Source organism: Nycticebus coucang, chromosome 5 (genome assembly GCF_027406575.1).
Source record: "Nycticebus coucang isolate mNycCou1 chromosome 5, mNycCou1.pri, whole genome shotgun sequence".
Classification (NCBI taxonomy): Eukaryota; Metazoa; Chordata; class Mammalia; order Primates; family Lorisidae; genus Nycticebus; species Nycticebus coucang.
In genome coordinates, this window is record NC_069784.1 from 42,223,453 (window position 1) to 42,241,534 (window position 18,082).

The 18,082-nt window shown below is 44.1% G+C and overlaps 1 protein-coding gene and 1 non-coding gene across 4 annotated transcripts in view; one reads left to right on the forward strand and one right to left on the reverse strand.

The window, feature by feature from the left end:
• The window catches only part of KCND3 (potassium voltage-gated channel subfamily D member 3), a 224,885-nt gene that overhangs the window by 139,542 nt on the left and 67,261 nt on the right, over nucleotides 1-18,082 (reverse strand). The gene's annotated exons all lie outside the window — the stretch shown is intronic.
• LOC128586938 (U6 spliceosomal RNA) lies at nucleotides 6,222-6,328 on the forward strand. Its single transcript, XR_008380394.1, has one exon. It is a non-coding gene; the product is annotated as a U6 spliceosomal RNA (small nuclear RNA).

Here is an 18,082-nt window from a genome sequence, read left to right on the forward strand (position 1 = left end):
GAAAAGAGGAGGGGGAGGGATGGGGGGGGAAAGCTGGGTGGAGAGAGGGGAATTGGTCAGACCACACCTTTGGTGCATATTATAAGGGTACACGTCAAATCTACTAAGCATAGGGTATAAATGTCTTAACACAATAATTAAGAAAGTGAGGTGAAGGCTATGTTAACCAGTTTGATGTAAGATTTTCAAATTGTATATAAAATCAGCACATTGTACCCCATAAATGCATTAATGTACACAGCTATGATTTAATAATAATAATAATAATAATAATAATGATAAAAGATGGACCCAAAGGGAACTGGAGAGTCAGCTGCACAGTTAACTCCCAGGCAGCTGTGCTTCCATAGCCTCCCATACTCCTGTGACTATGTACACCCATCGTTCCGGAGAGTTTGCTGTCCCACCTACATGCCACCTTTCATTCTTCTGCTCTGCTGTCACTGGGCCCCCAGTGACTAAAGCACCCCCTGCCTACTCTGGCTGGCATCGCCTGGCCTTCAAGATTAGTCCAGAATTTGCTCACTAGGACAATGTCTCTGACCTCATTCCTGCTCTGCCCTCCCACCCACACACACCAGGCTCTCATCCCCTTCTATTCAGCCAGCTATCCACACTTCATAGGGCACAAGTGCTCAACAGAGACTGATGCACGGAGCTCCATGAGAGAACAGACTTGTTACCGGGTGTGCTCAGGGAAACCCAGATGTTGTCTGCAGACTCAGAGGCCTTAGAACACAGTGTGTTTGCTATGCATGTGCAAAACAGCAAAGGCGGAAAGGACTCGGGCCAGCATTCTGTGGTTCTCATGGACTTGCTGACCTGCTCTAATAGAACATAGTAGATGTGATGGGATATCGCTTCTGAGATTATGAAGAGACTGTGGTGTCCATTTGGGAGGGGGCTGTCTCTTTCTCGTGTATCAACTGCCAGTTGCCAGGATGAGAGGCAGGACTCGTGGTGAGGGACTGAGACCAGCCAACAGCCTGAGGTGAGAGTAGCTCAGACTGACATCTTGAGTCAAGCCAAGTAAGAGTTCTTAAGCAAGGGGCAGCCAACTAAGCCACATCCAGATTTCTGATCCACAGAAGCTGTGAGATGAGAAATGTTTGTTGTTTTAAGTAGCTAATTTTGGGGGTACTTTGTCATGCAGCAATAGATGGCTGATTAATGTATGTCCCTTGTATTCCTCCTGTGCACACACTGCTGCGGGCATAGCAGGATAAGTGGCACCTAACGGGGCTTAGGACAGGCCCATGGACGGGGAGGGAGGGCTACCCCCCTGGACACTCTGTGCTAAGCAGAGACATCTGATGAAGACGAGTGGCCTGTAGGTATTCTGTACCCCTTCCTGGTCAAATCCCAGGTCCTTGCCCCACCTATTTAACCATTCTAATATTCACTAGACTCAGCTTCTGTGTAATATCTCCAGAACACACTGCAAATTCATTCATTCGTTCATTCAACTAAGAGCTACAGAGTACGTCCTATGGACCTGGGACTATTCACAATGCAGAGGCAATTGCTTTACCACGCTGTTCTTTCTTCTTTGGCTTCCCAGAAGCATGTCGAGGTAGGACAGACACTCTGTTCTGCTGCAATGTCCAGCCCCGCTCAGTACTCTGAAAATGCTTGATGACTGAGGATGAGAACACTAAGACTTGCCTGTCAGAGGCATATTTTAAAGGCTTATATTTGTGTAGTATGGGACAAAAGAACGGATGTCTGAGAGTTCTGATATCTATTCTCCTTCCTTCTCCCTTGGAATAGATCAACGTTTGACTGATATTTACTCAACACCTATTTTTTTTTTCTTTTTAAGACCGAGTAACACCTATTATATGTCTGGAAAGCAGCTAGGCACTTTCCCCACGTTGTCCCTTATTTAATCCTCACCAATGTTTGCCAGTGTGGCCAATGTTTTTTAGTGAGTAAATCACAGCTCAGAGAGGTAAAATGACTTGCTCCAGCTGCACAGTGTAAACAGCAGCCAACACCTGTGGAGTGTTCTGAGTTAGCTCACTGAGTCCTCCTCCTGTCTGCCAGAAGCAAATAAGCATTAGGTAACTTGCCCAAGTTTGCACTTGTAAGCTAGTGAGTGGCAGGGCCAGGAATGGGACCTGAGGGCCTCACTCTAGTACTCTTATCCTCAACCAGGCTAAAAGTTGTGGCAGAACTGAAATTCAAACTGAAGCCATCACCGACAGCTGGAGCCCGCTGCTCCCTCTGCTGCCCAGAACTGCTTCCTCCTGCCTCCGGCCCAAGCCCCCCACCCAACCACCCACTGCCCCAGAGGCCTGCCAATTTGCCAATAAATTCTCTCCCCTTGAGTCTTTCCTTGACTTAATCCAATACTTTCGTATCAAAAATGAAGAAATCAGAGCCCTTCTCCTAGGTTTTCATGGAAATGTCACCCCTCGCCTCCCCCACCTTTCTGGATGTCCTGCTGCTGGGGAGATGTATGTGAAGAAAAGGAGAAGGAACGGGGGAGAGAAGAAAGGACACAGAGAAAAACTAAAGGAACGGGAGTTTCTCATCTCTGAGACTAAGTTTTTGTTCAAAATGAGCACAAAGTCCTGGTCCTATGAGTTTTTCTTTTTTCTTTTTTTGTAAATTGTGACACTATGAGAATAATAGTGAGTTGGCTAGTAATAAATTGTTTCCATTAGCATCAGGTGGGAATTAAAAATTCAGAAGGCAGGCTCCTCAATTCTGAATTAACTTCCTTTCTTCCTGGGCACAAGAAGGTCTGTGTTTCTCTCATCTCCGCCTCAGCCCCACACACATGCTCTTTCATGCAAGTCAACATTCCTGCCCCACAATAAGTGTGATTGCTTCCCATTATGTTGTCATGGCAACACCCATCGCCATCTGGGGGGTGGGGAGGTGGCAGCGGAAACAAGTGAGTGGCCAATCAGGCTTTCCAGGAAAGTCTCATCATGACACACTGCTCATTGCCAACTGCTGGAGCTGTGCGGAATAAGGATTAGTGTACAAGGACTCGATTAATGGGACACGGGGATGGTTTCTCTCCCAATCGGGCCAAGGAACCGAGAGTCAGGGTCCATGTTAATGTGTATTTGGTGACTGATTATTAATCCGTGTGAGAAGGGAGATAGAAACAGCACTGGTAATGTGGAAAGCAAAAGGCTCTCAAGGTTGTAGCACTCATGTGATTTGTATAAAAGATGCATGAGGGCTAACTCTTTTCTGTGCTAAGGTAAGCCAAAGATTACAGAACTTATGTCATCCAGGTCACCACTCCTCAAGCCCCCAATCTAGAAATGGAATGTAAGAATCCTGTTGTCAACTCTAAAGTGCAAGAATCAGGGAAGCCGGGCTCTCGTAGCAGACACGCTGTACTTTGATCTACGTGGTCTCTCTGCCACTAACACGTCTCAGGCCCAATTTTCACTATTTTGAGAAGGGGAGCATGACACCACACCCCTCACTGGCTGTCGCGAGCACCAAGTGAGCTAAGGCATGCTGAGTGCATGGTAAGGACTCAGTAGCTATTAGCCATTACTATGCCAGCTGGTCACAGATACTCACTGCCATCAGGAGGATGGCATGCAGCGTCTCCCTGCCTCCCAACCTGGGATCCTGTCATGGGAACAAACACAGCAGGAATAAAGTTTCAGGGAGGGAGCCATTGCCACTCTCTCTGAGGACCTGGTGGAGGGGAGTAGACAACTTGGCATCCCCCTTCAGAATGGATGCTGACCTCACACCGTCATGCTTTGAGTTCTTTTAACCCCACTAGGAGGCAGAGAAGGGGCCTTGCCTTAAAGGCGAAGCACGGCATCATTCTCAAGCGCCTCTGCTAGCGTACATGAGCAATCTCTCAAGGCTCAGATCAAGAAGTCTCCGGCTCACCCTGCTGTCCCTACACCCAGTTCTCAAAATTGAGCCTCTGGGGGGTTCTGATCAAGAGTGGGGAGGACAGCCAGCCAAAGCAGACAGCTGAGGTCCAGCGGAGTAATTAATCCTAAAGGTTACCAGTGCCTGTCCTGCTGGGGAGCAGAAATCCAATTACTTACAGTGACAGCAGCCTAGTCCCCTGGGAGATGCTCATCTGCAGGGCCTCTGACAACCTGTCCACCTGGAATCTTTCTGACTCACAACCCCTCCACATCCTCCACACTCCCCAGCCAGGCACAGACCTCAGCTGACCAGGACACTGCCGCAGTGCCTGGGTTGTGGAGCAAAGCAGTGAATTCGTAGAGGTTGGTCCAGGACAGCTTCTAGAGGTTTTCTGAGAAATGCCCATTTCCCTTGGAAAAACAATGACCAAAAGAATGGGTCACTTTCCCAGGGTGAGCCAGACTTATATGACACATCAAATGCAGGAGGGAAAGAGAGGGAATCAGAGAATCTAAATCAGTTTATTTGTCTATTAAATAAATATGCAAAATTATGCAGATGTGGAAGCGGACACATACTCTTCAATCAATTGCTCTGGCACCATCTGAAATAGACCTATGGTTCTGGATGAGAGGACAACTGAGAGAAGTCTGGCTCCTCCACCATCCCAAAGAAGGTGGGGCAGGGAGGGGGGGTTTGGGGAGTGCTCTATGCCAGATGACTCTTTCTTTCCTATGTGGTCCTGACTCAGATCAAGAGGGGCTCCCACTAGTCCAGAACTTCCGCCCTGGAAAAATGGGAGCCCCTCTTGCAAAAAAAGGGCCAAATCTGTTGCATAGCCACCACCAGGGAAAGGGATTTGACTTTTGTAATGCAAATTGGGTTCTTGGTTTGAAAGTACATGATTAAAATGATATGTTTCAATGTGGGAGCCAGCCAGCAGATTTGGTAGAAAAAAGCAGCAGACAGTGGTGCTGTAGTTCAGTGGGTAGGGCACTGGCTGGTGGGTTCGAACCTGGCCCAGGCCAGCTAAACAACAATGACAACTGCAACAAAAAAATAGCTGGGCATGTGGCAGGTACCTGTAGTCCCAGCTACTCAGGAGGCTGAGGCAAGAGGATTGCTTGAACCCAAGAGTCAGAGGTTGCTGTGAGCTATAATGGTGCCATGGCACTCTACCCAGGGTGACATAGTGAGACTCTGTCTAAAAAAAAAAAAAAAAGAAAGAAAGCAGCAGCCACAGCATACACACAGGCTGTCTGCAAGGTGTATGAGGAGGAGGTTATAAGTGTGCCCATCACCCACTGCCCATTACCCAGACAGTGTTCACTGTACTTGGTAGGTGTGTTTTCACCCATCCTCTCCTCCCCACTCTTTCATGCTTGATTTCCACTGCGTTTTAATTAGTTTCATCAATTAGTTTCAATTTAATGGTGAGTACATGTTGTGTTTATTTTTCCATTCATTAAAAAAAGTTTTTATTTATTTATTTTTGAGACACTGGGTAGAGTGCCATGGCATCATTATAGCTCATAGCAACCTCAAACTCTTGGGCTCAAGCCATCCTCTTGCCTCAGGCACCTGAGTAGCTGGGACTACAGGCACGTGCCACTATGTCTGCCTAGTTTTTCTATTTTTAGTAAAGAGAGGGGCGGGGGGAGGAAGGGCGGAGGGAGGGTGATTGGTGGGACCACACCTATGGTGCATCTTGCAAGGGTACATGGGAAACTTACTAAATGTAGAATGTACATGTCTCAACATAATAACTAAGAAAATGCCAGGAAGGCTATCTTAACCAGTGTGATGAAAATATGTCAAATGGTATGTAAAACCAGTGTATGGTGCCCCATGATTGCATTAATGTACACAGCTATGATTTAAAAATAAATAAAAAAAAAAAGAGGTTGGTCTTAAACTCCTGAGCTCAAGTGATCCACCCACCTTGGCCTCCTGGAGTGCCAGGATGATAGGCCTGAGTCACTGTGCCTGGACTATTTTTCCATTCTTTAGATATTTCACTTAGGATAATGGTCTCCAGTTCTACCCAAATTGTTGCAAAAGGCCTTAATTTATCCTTCTTCATGGCAGAGTAGTATTCCATAGTATACATATGCCACATTTTGTTAATCCACTCAAGAATTGATGGGCACTTGGGTTGATTCCACATATTTGCAATTGTGACTTGTGCAATAAACGTTCAAGTACAGGTGTCTTTTTGATAAAATAACTTCTTTTCCTTTGGGTAATACGCAGTAGTGGGATTGTCAGATCAAGTAGTAGGTCTACTTTTAGTTTGAGGAATCTTCATACTGTTCTCCATAGAGGTTAAAAATGTTTTAAAAAGTTAAAAAAAAAAAGTGCTCACTTTGGCAACATATATACTAAAACTGGAACAATACAGGGAAGATTAGCGTGGCCCCCGTATAAGGATGACATGAAAATTCGTGACACATTCCTCATTTTTGAAGAGGTTGATTAAGCCAGCCCAAGTGTAGATGGAGCATTGTTCCACACAGTAAAACACTGAAGGATCCAAATTTGTAGCAAATTATGTGGCAGATTTAAAATGGGGCTGCTGTAGTGAATCACTGGGCATTCTCAATACTTGAATATGGAACATGTGTACAGGGGAAGGGAATGACGTTGCACTTTAAAAGCAATGAGTGAAAAATGAAATGTCTTAAAATAAAAGTGTATTTTTAAAAAAAATTTACAAAAAATTTAAAAATAGAAAAAATCTTATAGAATAAGGATATAAAAAACAAAATATTTTTGTGCAATGGTACAATGTGTGTTTTAAGCAGTTATTACAAATGAATAAAAAAAACAAATGAATCACAAAGTTTAAAAAATAAAAAGTTTATAAAGTAAAAGAGTTACAATAAGCTAAGGCTAATTTATTATTATTATCCTTTTTAGAGATGAAGTCTTATTCTTTTGATGGTAAGTGCCATATGTATAATTGTGGCATTTTAATTTTTTATGCCATTATTTTTATTGTACCTTTTCTATGTTTAGATAGTTCAGATACACGAATACTTACTATTGTTTTATAATTGCCTACGGTAGTAAGTATAGCAACATGCTATATAAGTTTGTGGCCCAGGAACAATAGGCTACTTTATATAGCCTAGCTGTGTAGTAGACTATACCATCTAGGTTTGTGTAAGTCAACTCTGCGATGTTCACTCAATGACAAAAGTGCCTGATGATGCATTTCTCAGAACATTTCCACAGGTAGTGTCCTCAGAAAGGGACCACTTTAGTAGTGAGGCTAAATTAGCCCTAAACTAATGGCAGCTCCAGAGTCATCCTAAGAGATGGTAAAAACAAGGCTTGAAAGGATAAAACTGATCTCAATTAACTGTAGGCCAGAACAAAGTCCAACAAAAAGAATACAAAAAGAAAAAAAATCAACACCCAACCAAGTAAAATGTTTGGCATCTAGTAAAAAAAGAAAAATAAAAAGGTAGGCAGAAAAAGAAAAAATAGCCAATGAGGCAGGAAAAAAAAATCCAATTAGTGAAAATTACTTAGAAATGACAGAGATGATGAAATTAGCATATAAGAATGTTCAAACTACATAACAAATATACTTATATCCTCAAGAATGCAGAGGGAAACAACATGATGAGGATAGAAATGGGAAACAGAAAAATGACCCACATAAAACTTCTGGAAATGAAAAAATACAATAACTGAATTGAAAACTATAATAAATGAGATTAATAGAAGATCAGACATATCAAAAGAGAGGCTTAGTGAATTTGAAAAAAGAGCAAAAGAAAATATCCAAAATACAGCAAAGAGAGAAAAATGATTTAAAAAAAAAGAACATGGCATCCATGACCTGCAGGATAATAACAAACCATCTCACACATAAAAGAGAACACAAAAAAATATTTAAAGAAACGGTCAGAAATGTTCAAAATTTGATGAAACCTATAAACTCACTGATCCAAGAAATGCATTGAATTCCCAGTAAACATAAAGAAAACCACACCAAATCACATTATATCCAAATTGCTGAAAACCAGCAATAAAATCTTAAAAGCAGCCAGTGGAAAAAGAACATTACATGTAGAGGAACAAAGGCAAGGAGGCAGACTTCTTGTCATAAATTGTGTAAAGCAGGAGACAATGCCACCTTAAGCACTGAAAAGAAATGAACAAAAAAACTTATCAACCTAAAATTCTATACCCAGAAAAATATCATTCAAAATTAAAAGTAGAATAAATACTTTTTCAGAGCAAAGCTAAGTCATCGCTATCGGATATGCCTATAAGAAATTTTAAAGGAAATTCTCTAGGAAAAAGGAAAATGATACTAGATAAAAATTTAGATCTATATCAAGAAATAAAAAGCACTGGACAGAGGAGATATGTGGGTAAAGTAAAATACATTTGACTCATTTTAAAAATATCTCTAAAAATGTTACTGTGTAAAAGCAAAAAATTTTCACTGTATTGTGGCATTATAAAATGTCTAATAATGGTATCATAATGAATAGGAGGTACAAAATAGAATAAATGTGCATAGCTAGTTTTGTACACTATAGATGAAGTTGTGTAACATTATTAAAAGGTAGACTTTGAAACACACACACACACACACACACACACACAGAGCAAACCATAGAACAACCACTAAAAAACAAAGCAAAGAGATACGGCTAATAAGCTAGCAATGGAGATAAAAGGGAATCATAAAAATACTGACTCTGAAATAAAGCAGAGAAGAAAACAGGAACAAAGTACATATGTGACAATTAAAATAATAAAATGACAGACTTAAACACAATTACATCAGTAATTACATTAAATATAAATGATCTAAAAACTTTAGTAAAAAAATAGTTTGTAATATTGAATCTTTCAAAAACGATGACAGGCTGGGTGCAGTGGCTCATGCCTGTAATCCTACCACTTGGGAAGCCAAGGCAGGTGGATTGTCTGAGCTCACTGGTTTGAGACCAGCCTGAGCCAAAGTGAGACCTCATCTCTAAAAATAGTCAGGCGTTGTAGTGGGTGCTTGTAGTCTCAGCTATTTGGGAGGCTGAGGCAAGAGAATTGCTTGAGCCCAAAGAGTTTGAGGTTGTGCCCAAGAGTTTGAGGTTGCTGTGAGCTACGACGCCACAGCACTCTACAGAGGGCAACAAAGTATGACTCTGTCTCCAAAAAAATAAATAAATAATGATAAAAAGCATAACATAACTATTAATATATCCTGTCTACAAGAATATGAAGACACAGGTATGATAAAAATGAAAGAATGAAAAAAGATATACCAAGAAAACACTGATCAAAACAAAACTGGATTGAGTATGTCAGACAAAGTAGATTTTAGAACAAGGAATATTACCAGGAATAAAAAGGGATATTTTATTTCCCTTTGACAAAGAGATCAATTCATCAAAAGGAAGTAACAACCCTAAAGATATATATATACCTGCTCGTGGAACTTCAAAATACATGAAACAAAAGCTGATGTAAATGTAAGGACAAACAGACAAAACCAAAACTCTAGCTGGAAATTTAAGCAGTCCTATTTCAGTAATTAATAGAAAAAGTGATCAAAAATCAGTAAGGATGTTAAAGATTTGAACAATCTCACCAACTTTCTTGACTGAACTGACAGTTTTAGAACACGGTACCCAATGACAACACAATACACATTGTCTTCAGATACATATAAATCACTAAGACAGACCATGTTCTGGACTATGAAAAAGTCTCTGCTGCTATAAACAGTGAGCAAAAAGTAAATAAATAAATTAAAAAGTTTCATTACTTATTGTACCCTCAATGAATCCCCAACAATAAAAAAGAAAAAAAAAAGTTTCATTACACTGTAATGAAATTAAATCACCTGAAGTCTTTACTTTGATCATAATGGAATTAAACTAGAAATAAAAAGTGAAAAGATGTCTGGAAAATACTCAAATATTACGAGATTAAATAATGTACTTCTTAAATAACCCATGAGTCAAATAAAAAAAGACAAGGTAAATTAGAAAATATTTTGGACTGAAAAAAAAATGAATACAATATACCAAACCCAGTGATGTGTAGTAGCTAAAGCAATCTTTAGACATAAATTTACAGCTTTAAATGTTCATGCTAGAAAAGAAGAAAAGTCTCAAATCAATGAAACAGAAAACAGAAAAGCAAAGAGAAATTCAACATAACCAACAGTTCTTTCTTTAAAAAAATGAACGAAATTTTAAAACTGCCAGATTGATTTTTAAAAAGCACAAACCCACCAATATCAGACAAGACTGACCTTCACTATAGCTTCTATACACTTCAAAAAGATAAAAGAATGCAGCTGACATAATGCTGGACTGTGGAGACTAGATGTTTTCTCACTTGGACTGGTAAGAAGGCAAGTACAAATACGTTCACCATTTCATTAACGCGTTCATCATTTCATTCGACATTGTTTTGAAAGCCCTAGCCCGTACAATAAGGCAAGGAAAAGAAATAAAAAACTATGTAGACGGGAAATGAAAAAGTAGCACTGTTTTTGTTTACAGGCTCCATGCTCACGTATGGAAAAGTACCCATTTTCTAGAAAAGTAATAATTCCATTACAAAGATTGAACTACAAGTATGTGGAGTGCTTAGAATCATTCTTAATAGGTGCTTAGAATAGCACCTAGGAAGTGCTTAGTATATGCTCACAATCATTACTAATTCAAATCCTTACAGAACTGAGAACAAATAATGGGGCTCTAGCCTTGTGGAAGGAGTGGGCTGTGAGAAAAATGCCTACTTGCCTTTGAGGCAACAGATACTCCTAAATGTGTGGGAATGGGGGAGGCCCATCTAAAGCAGGGTCGGGGGAATGAGCCCTCACATATGTATTTCTTCTTACAAAGACCTTTGGTACGCAAAGTCTTATATAATCTTGTTATGACACTGGTAAGGGACAGGGTCTTCATCCTAAGGATGAGAGAACAGAGATGGAGAAAGATAGCCCTGTGCAGTCCCAGGACTAATTCTGAAGTCCCCATCCCAGACAACTGCAGCACTTTTCTATCTACTATAGTGGTCCCCGACCTTTTTGGAACCAGGGACCAGTTTCATGGAAGACCGTTTTTCCACGGTCAGGGTGGGAGGCATTCAATTTTCAAAAGGAGCATGCAACCTATATCCCTCACATGCACAGTTTACAGATTTACAGTAGGGTTTGCCCTCCTATGAGAATCTAATGCTGCCAGGGATGAGACAGGAGACAGAGCTCAGATGGTGATGCGAGTGACGGGGAGCAGCTGTAAACACAGATGAAGCATCACTTGCTTGCCTGCCCCTCACCTCCTGCTGTGTGGCCAGTTCCTAACAGGACGCCCACTGGTCCTGCTCCAAGGCTGGGGGGTTGGGGACCACAGTTCTACTACCCCATCTTCACTTTCCACTGGACAAGTCACAATACAGGTGCTTGCCTCATCTGCATAGGGAATTTGAATTGTGATAAATCTGGATGGGCACATTTATGAGGAAGGCTGGTCCAGAACACAAGTGGGTCTTAATATAGAATGGATGTCTGAGGCACTAGGAATACAGGACCCTGGAGATTTGCCTCCTTGCTTTAGTGAGGCTGTTCTCCCCTGCATATTGGGAAGAATTCACATGATGAGCCTTCTAGAAGACAAAAACTTAAAATACCCAAATCCAGTCATGGAACATAATAAGTGCTCAATAAATGCTTACTTAGAAACTCTTATTCCATATAGTAAGTATTCAGTAAATGCTTACTTAGAAACTCTTCTGACTGGAGCCGAGGGGAGATACATGTGGCTTAGAAATAATGAAATGGTCAAGCACAAGTAAACCACCTTGTAAACGGCAAAGGGTGTGTTGATAGTGACTAGGAGTTTTCTGAGGAAACAACAAGCCCTAAAATATCTGAGCAAACTGTCACTCAGGTGAGTGTGGGAGCAGAGTTGGGAAGAGACCTGGAAACTTTTGAAAAATAGAGTTTAAAAAGCATTTAGTAAATGGAATGATGGCGGTGGGGCTTGGGGAGAGAAGAGAGCATTTCTCCAGCATTTCTTAAAGATTTACCAGCACTGTGCTAAGCGCTGGAGAGACAGAGATTTAAAAAACAAACAAACAAAAACCACAGTCCCTACCACTGAACGGCTCCCGGCTTTCTGGGGGAACAATAGGGACATAGGTTCTCTCCACAGATTATAGTAAGTTCGGGGATGGTGCTAAGTTCACAGGCTTTGGAAGCACAGAGGAATTTGGGGAAGGGCAGAGGGCAGCTGCTACTGAGATCAGAAAAGAGTGGCGATAGAAAGTGAAGGGCTGAATATGAAAGTGAAGGGCTGTATGGGGCCCACGTAATAAACTATCAAAAATCACTTAATTTCTTTGTTCCCCAAAGGGAGTAATAGGAAGTAATTTTTTTTCCAGGCCAGAGGCAGGGAATGATGAACCAGGAAGCACAGCTTGTGATGATGGAGCAGGTTTCTATAAATCATGAGATTATTTTTCCGTGCATGGGATGGGACAGACTCTCATGCTTCTGCCACCTAACAAGGAAATGATGTTTGCATTTTAAGTGGTTGTGTGTGTTGAAGGCACTGTGGGGACAGGCAGCTGAGGAAGAGTGAAGCAGGCAGTTGTTCAAGAGGTGGAAGAGAGAGATGATAAAATCACAGGAGATGGCTTGAGTCGAGCTGTTCAAGCCCCAGAGCTTGAGCCCAGGGATCATTTCACCGCCAGGCCTCCTCCATTCATTCAGCAAAATTTTCTTAAGTACCTATGATGTGCCAGGCCCTGGAGCATGCCAGTGAACCAGATACACAGGTTTTTGTTTACATGGAGCTTACATTCACATTGGTTAATAAAGAAAACTTCACTGAACTCCTGCTAAGTGCTAGGCACTGCTCTAGATGAAGGGAATGGCGCAGTAAGCAAGCAGATTCCTGGCATTCTGGATGAGAGAGACGAACGGTAAACAGGCATCCAAGTAAACCAATGAGACAAATGTGGGGAGTGACAGGTCTGTGAATACAAAAGGGTAATAGGGCCAAACAGAGGCTGCTGGGGAACATGGCTAGGGTGGGTGGCACCTTTAGCCATTTGCCTGAGCCCTGAATTATGAGAAGAGGCTGCCCCATAAAGATGTGGGAAAGCAGCAGCAACAGCAAAGGTCCTGGGGTAGTTGGAAGACTGGCATGCCCAAGGGCTGGAAAGAAGGCCAGAGGGGCTATAGCCCTGAAGACAAGGGGGCATGGTATGAAATGGGTCAGACAAGGAGCCAGGGGTCTCATCAGATAAGGCCTGGAAGGCCTGGGTAAAGAGTTTGGATTTTATTCCAAAACCTTCACTTTTTCCCTTACCAAAATGGCCCTAACACAGGTTGGATGATGTCTCTGGAGCAGGCCAGGCAAATTTACACATTAACAGATACAAAGCCTTACAATTTAAAGTTCTTCTAATCAAACCCACGCTGAGTCTCCTCAGCAGCAGTCTTACCTACAGATTAACCCAGCAAAAGGTGGCATCCAATCCCTCCTGAGATGGCATCTTTGAATGGCTAGGACTTGAATGATTTGAAACGGGTGCCACCTGCTTTTCCGGGCTCCAGGCAGTGTCTGAATGAATGACACTGCCCTCGAAGGAGCCAACCTGGATGGAGGGAGATGGGAATATTTCAAGGCTCCTACTAGGAGCTCAAGTTGCTGCTATATCATCCCTTCTCCTTTCCATGTCTTACTCCTTAGGCACAGGAAATAAAGGACAGCTTTGCCCCTAGGCCAGTGGACAAATGGCCACCCAATCCCTGGGAAACGCGAGGGAGTAGGAGAGGACCCCACCTGGCCCCTCCAGCTGGTAGCTAAAATGGAGGCCTCCACTCCCTGCCGATGCTCCATCTGGGAAAGGTCACCCAGACCTGGACTCACAACCAACTGAGCAGAAACGAACCCTTTGGGAGGGCAGGGCCTGCAGCCGTGTGGGCGCTGTCTGCACGTGAGTCCTGACCCCAGGGGGAGAAGAGGTCATCTTCCCACAGCCCGACCTCACACATTCCTCTAGCATCTCTGAGAAATAATCACACTCCCCGCACTGAAGAAACACAGTCAACAGATTCTGGTTTCCTAGATACGCCAGTGGCTTCTAAAAATAGCCAGGCAATGACAAAGCAAATTGGCATATGGACTGCAAATAATTCCAGTACCAGCTTGCTTGGCAGCGCTCAAGCCTCCAGTGCTGGGCGCTTCCTCTTCTTCCCTCCCCTGTTTCTGAAACAGTCTCTTGTTGCTGAACACCCCAGGCCAAGTGTGAGCCGGAGGGGCAGCTGGAGGCCCCCTGCTGGGTCCTGCCCAGGGCCGATGCATTGTGCCCACTTCCGTCCTCATCCACCCCACAACCTCTGCTACCCCACACTCACGCTGAAGGTTCACTCCCAACTGAGCCACCCAGCAGCCCCGTGCGTGCCCCAACACCCCCAAGCAACAAACCTCTTTCCTATTTGTGACCACAGCGGGGCTGCCTTGACTTTGCCACCCAGGGCAAAGTCCTGGGACAGGCCACTGTTCATGAGAGTCAATCCCTCTCCTGGCCCCAGGAGGGAGACTTTGAGAAGCGTCCTCTTATTTCAGTTCCTTCATTCCCAGACCCCACAAACTGCCAAGGGCTGCATGCCAGGTCCTGTGTTGGGCAGCATACTCAGCAGTGGGGATTCTGTGGGGGTAAGAGGACAGGTTCACGGCCTGCAAGAGTGAGGAAAACTAACATGATTAAGCTCTTACAATATGCCAGCCACTCTGCTAAGCCGTCCTCACAAGTTGTCTCATTTATTTTTCATTCAACTTCTGTCGGGGCCCCACCGAACATAGGGATTGTTATCTCTTATCGTCTTATTATCTGTTTTTCTTAACTCTGTAAACCAATTGAGGAAAGCGGCTCAGAGGTGTTGAGTGACTTGCACAAGGCCACGGCTGAAGGAAGTGCAGCTGGAGTCTGCTTTCACAGCCCGCAGCACAGGCCTCCACCTCCCTCGTGCAGCCACTGCAGCTCCCTCACGCAGAGTATCCTTCAATGTTGCCCTTGGGTCAGGGCCAAGTAACCAGAGCCCATCTGAGAGGGCACAAGAGACTCCGTTGAAAGGAACATTGGCAGAGGCGAGGGCAGGATAAGGAGAACAAGGGACTAGTGATGGCCCTAGGGGTGGGACAGGGAGCATGCAGGGTGAGGGGCTATCTGGCAGCAGCGCTGACCAGGCAGCCATGCCCAGAGCCGTGAGGAAGTGGGAGGAAACATCCCCTCTCTCCCACCCTCGGCCTCCTGCAAGGGCCTCCCTCTGGCTGGACTGGACTGGATGCCAGGCACAGGCACAAGGGAGCACTGGGGATGTGGTCCAGGGCACAGAGCAGGCGGGGAGGACAGAGGATGAGGGAGCAAACAGAATGACGGGGGCACAGGATAAGTCAGACACGCAAACAGCTCGGGCAAAATCACTCCAGACGCTCAGAGCTCATTAAGCCTAGCAAGACAAGGCAGGGAAATTAAGGGCTAACAGGAGGGAAAGGACGAGCAGGATGAGCAGGAAAGCTGGGAGCCTGAGCTCTAGTCTGGGCCTCTTTGGATGAAACCCGGAATCCAGCAAATAGCGTAAAAAATTCCTTTAAAAATCATTTAATGACAAAACTACTGTTCAACCTGGAATCTATGCCTGGATCACCCTTCCTATGTCTCTATGCCCTCAGGTCCAGCACGGCACCTGTTACTCATGGTACTCACTGTCCAATGAGTGGAAGCCCCTCCCCACACTTCCCTTCTCACTTGGCTCTAAGAACAGAAACCCCTACCCATAGGCAAAGCGGTGTTTTCAATACACACGTACACAGTCTACCATGGAGGAAAGAATCAGAGGATCTTAATAATTAGTAGTTATGATTCCATAGTTAACATACTGCCACTAGGCATAATGCTCACATCAGCACGATGGGACAGTCAGCCTTATCCTTGCCATGGCACAGAAGCAGGTCAGGCAGAGAGAGAGCTGGTCCTGCACCTCCTGGCCCTCAGCTCCATGCCTTGCCTTTCCCAGCTTCCTGTAGCGGCTGGCGGAAGACTGGAGGGCAGGAGGAAAGGAAAGGCGGGGGTATTTTTCTCTTCTCTGCTGAGTGAGGTAACTCCCTCCAGACAGGCCACCATAATTCAAGCTTCTGCTGACTGATGCTCACTGAGGGGTCCTATACTACAGCCTCCCCCCAGCCCAGAGTCGTCCTTCTTGCTAATCTCTGTTTACTTCTCTACCCCCAATGTAGCGTCTCACTCTTCTATCACCTGTTGCCAATTGCCTGCATTAGGTTCCCTCTGTTCCAAATACTCAGAGTGGTCTGTTTTCCTTGGTTTGAACTTTAATACAGCCACAGGCAGAACATCGTCCAAGGCCACACAGGTAGTGTATGGAGCAGATAGAATTCAAGTCCAGGTCTCTGAATAACGTGCTCCCAACCACTTTCCTCTGTTGTATCTTTCAGGATCTAGGTTCCAGCTTATCACTCTACTGAAGCCCAAAGAGAGTGAGTGACTTGCCCAAGGTTACACAGCACAGCAGAGTAAAAGGCTCAGAGTCCAAATCTCCCACCTGTTCCCAGTGACATTTTTCCTTCTCAGTACCATCAACCTCCGGGAATCTCCCAGGCTTTGGATAGGAGTTGTTGATTATTTTCATAGTTAACCCTTCCTCCTTACATTAGAGCTAAAAGACATCCTGGTTTCACCTTCCCCAGAACTGTTAGGAACATCAACAGGATAAACCAGGGCTCTGAGCTCCTGGGGAGATAACCCAATGCCTAAACACAGGGCATTATGATGGTGGTGATAAGAGGGAAGTAGTTATGGATAAGCAATGATGAAAAAAAGTGAAGTTATTGCAACAGCCACGGTGTTCTCTTCTCAAGGCAGCTGAAAAACTCACGCTGTAGACAATTCTGTCTCCAACTATTTGTTGCCTTGAAGCCCAAGAGTGCTTGCAGGCAGCCCTAATTTGTCCAAGATGAACACAAAAGAGGCAATCCCATTAGGAGCCCACGGCCACAGGCGGCATCTTTAATTCATGAGCAGGGTGGCACTGGCAAGGGGGAAGGGAAGGAGACATTAAGAGGAACTGCCTGAGTCTCTGCCTTGAACACAAGGTAAAATTAAGATTCCAGCAAGTTCCGGCACTTCTAAGTGGTTTTCAATTTGTGTTTGAGGAGAGGTGATATGGTTGTGGTCGGGAAAAGAGGAATTCTTTCCATACGCCAGACCACCGGGTGCTGAGAGCACTGTTGAAGACCCACCTGTACTTTTATTACCTCAACAAATGTTTTCTGAGTATAGTACAGTAGGCAGAGTCAGTTTTCTGAGCCAAGAAGTCTAGATTTAAATCTTGCTTCTTCTCCTTTCTAGCTGTGTGACTTAGGGAAAGACACTTATTCTCTCTGTGCCTGTTTCCTCCCTTTTAAGTGGAGATAATAACAATATTTATCTCCTACGTTGTTAGGAGGATTCATTAAATTAATACATGTAAGGGCTTAGAACAGTACCGGGCATGTAGGAGGCATACTGGAACCTGGCCAGATATACTTTGGCTCTGAAGTCAGATCTGGCTTTGAGCTCTTCATCTAGCAGTTAGTAGCTGTGTGACTTCAGGCAAGTTATTGACCTTTCTGAGCCACAGTTTCCTCATCGATAGGAGAAGTGTAGTCCCTGTTCCATATGCTATTTGTGAGAATTCAATGAACTAGCAATGTACAGTATCCAGTAGATGTTTATTGAGTGTCTCTTCTGTTTTGATGAAGTCCCTGCCTTTAAGGCTCATGTCTGGGGAAAACCAGGCACACACACTCAGATCCGATCTTCCCTGAAGGCTGCAGATAAACCCTGGTTCTGTCCTGGCTCTGTCTTCATTGGCTGAGGGACTGTGTGCAAACAGCCTGACTTCTCAATTTGGTTTTCCCACCAGCAAAATGAATGGGTTGGAATACATGGTGTCGAAGTTCCCTAAAGGCTCAGCCAGCCATGCCAAGAGTCAAGGCACCTTCTCCAGGACCCTCTAGACCTCTGGCCAGACTCAGTCATGAGAATGAAGGTGGCAAAGTGGAGTGGGCACGACTCAGCTGGGTAGCTCTGGCTGCATCCCACGTGCCTGACAGCCCACACAGTATCAGGTGCACAGCGCCCAGAGGCGCTTTCCTGTCTGTGTTCTTGT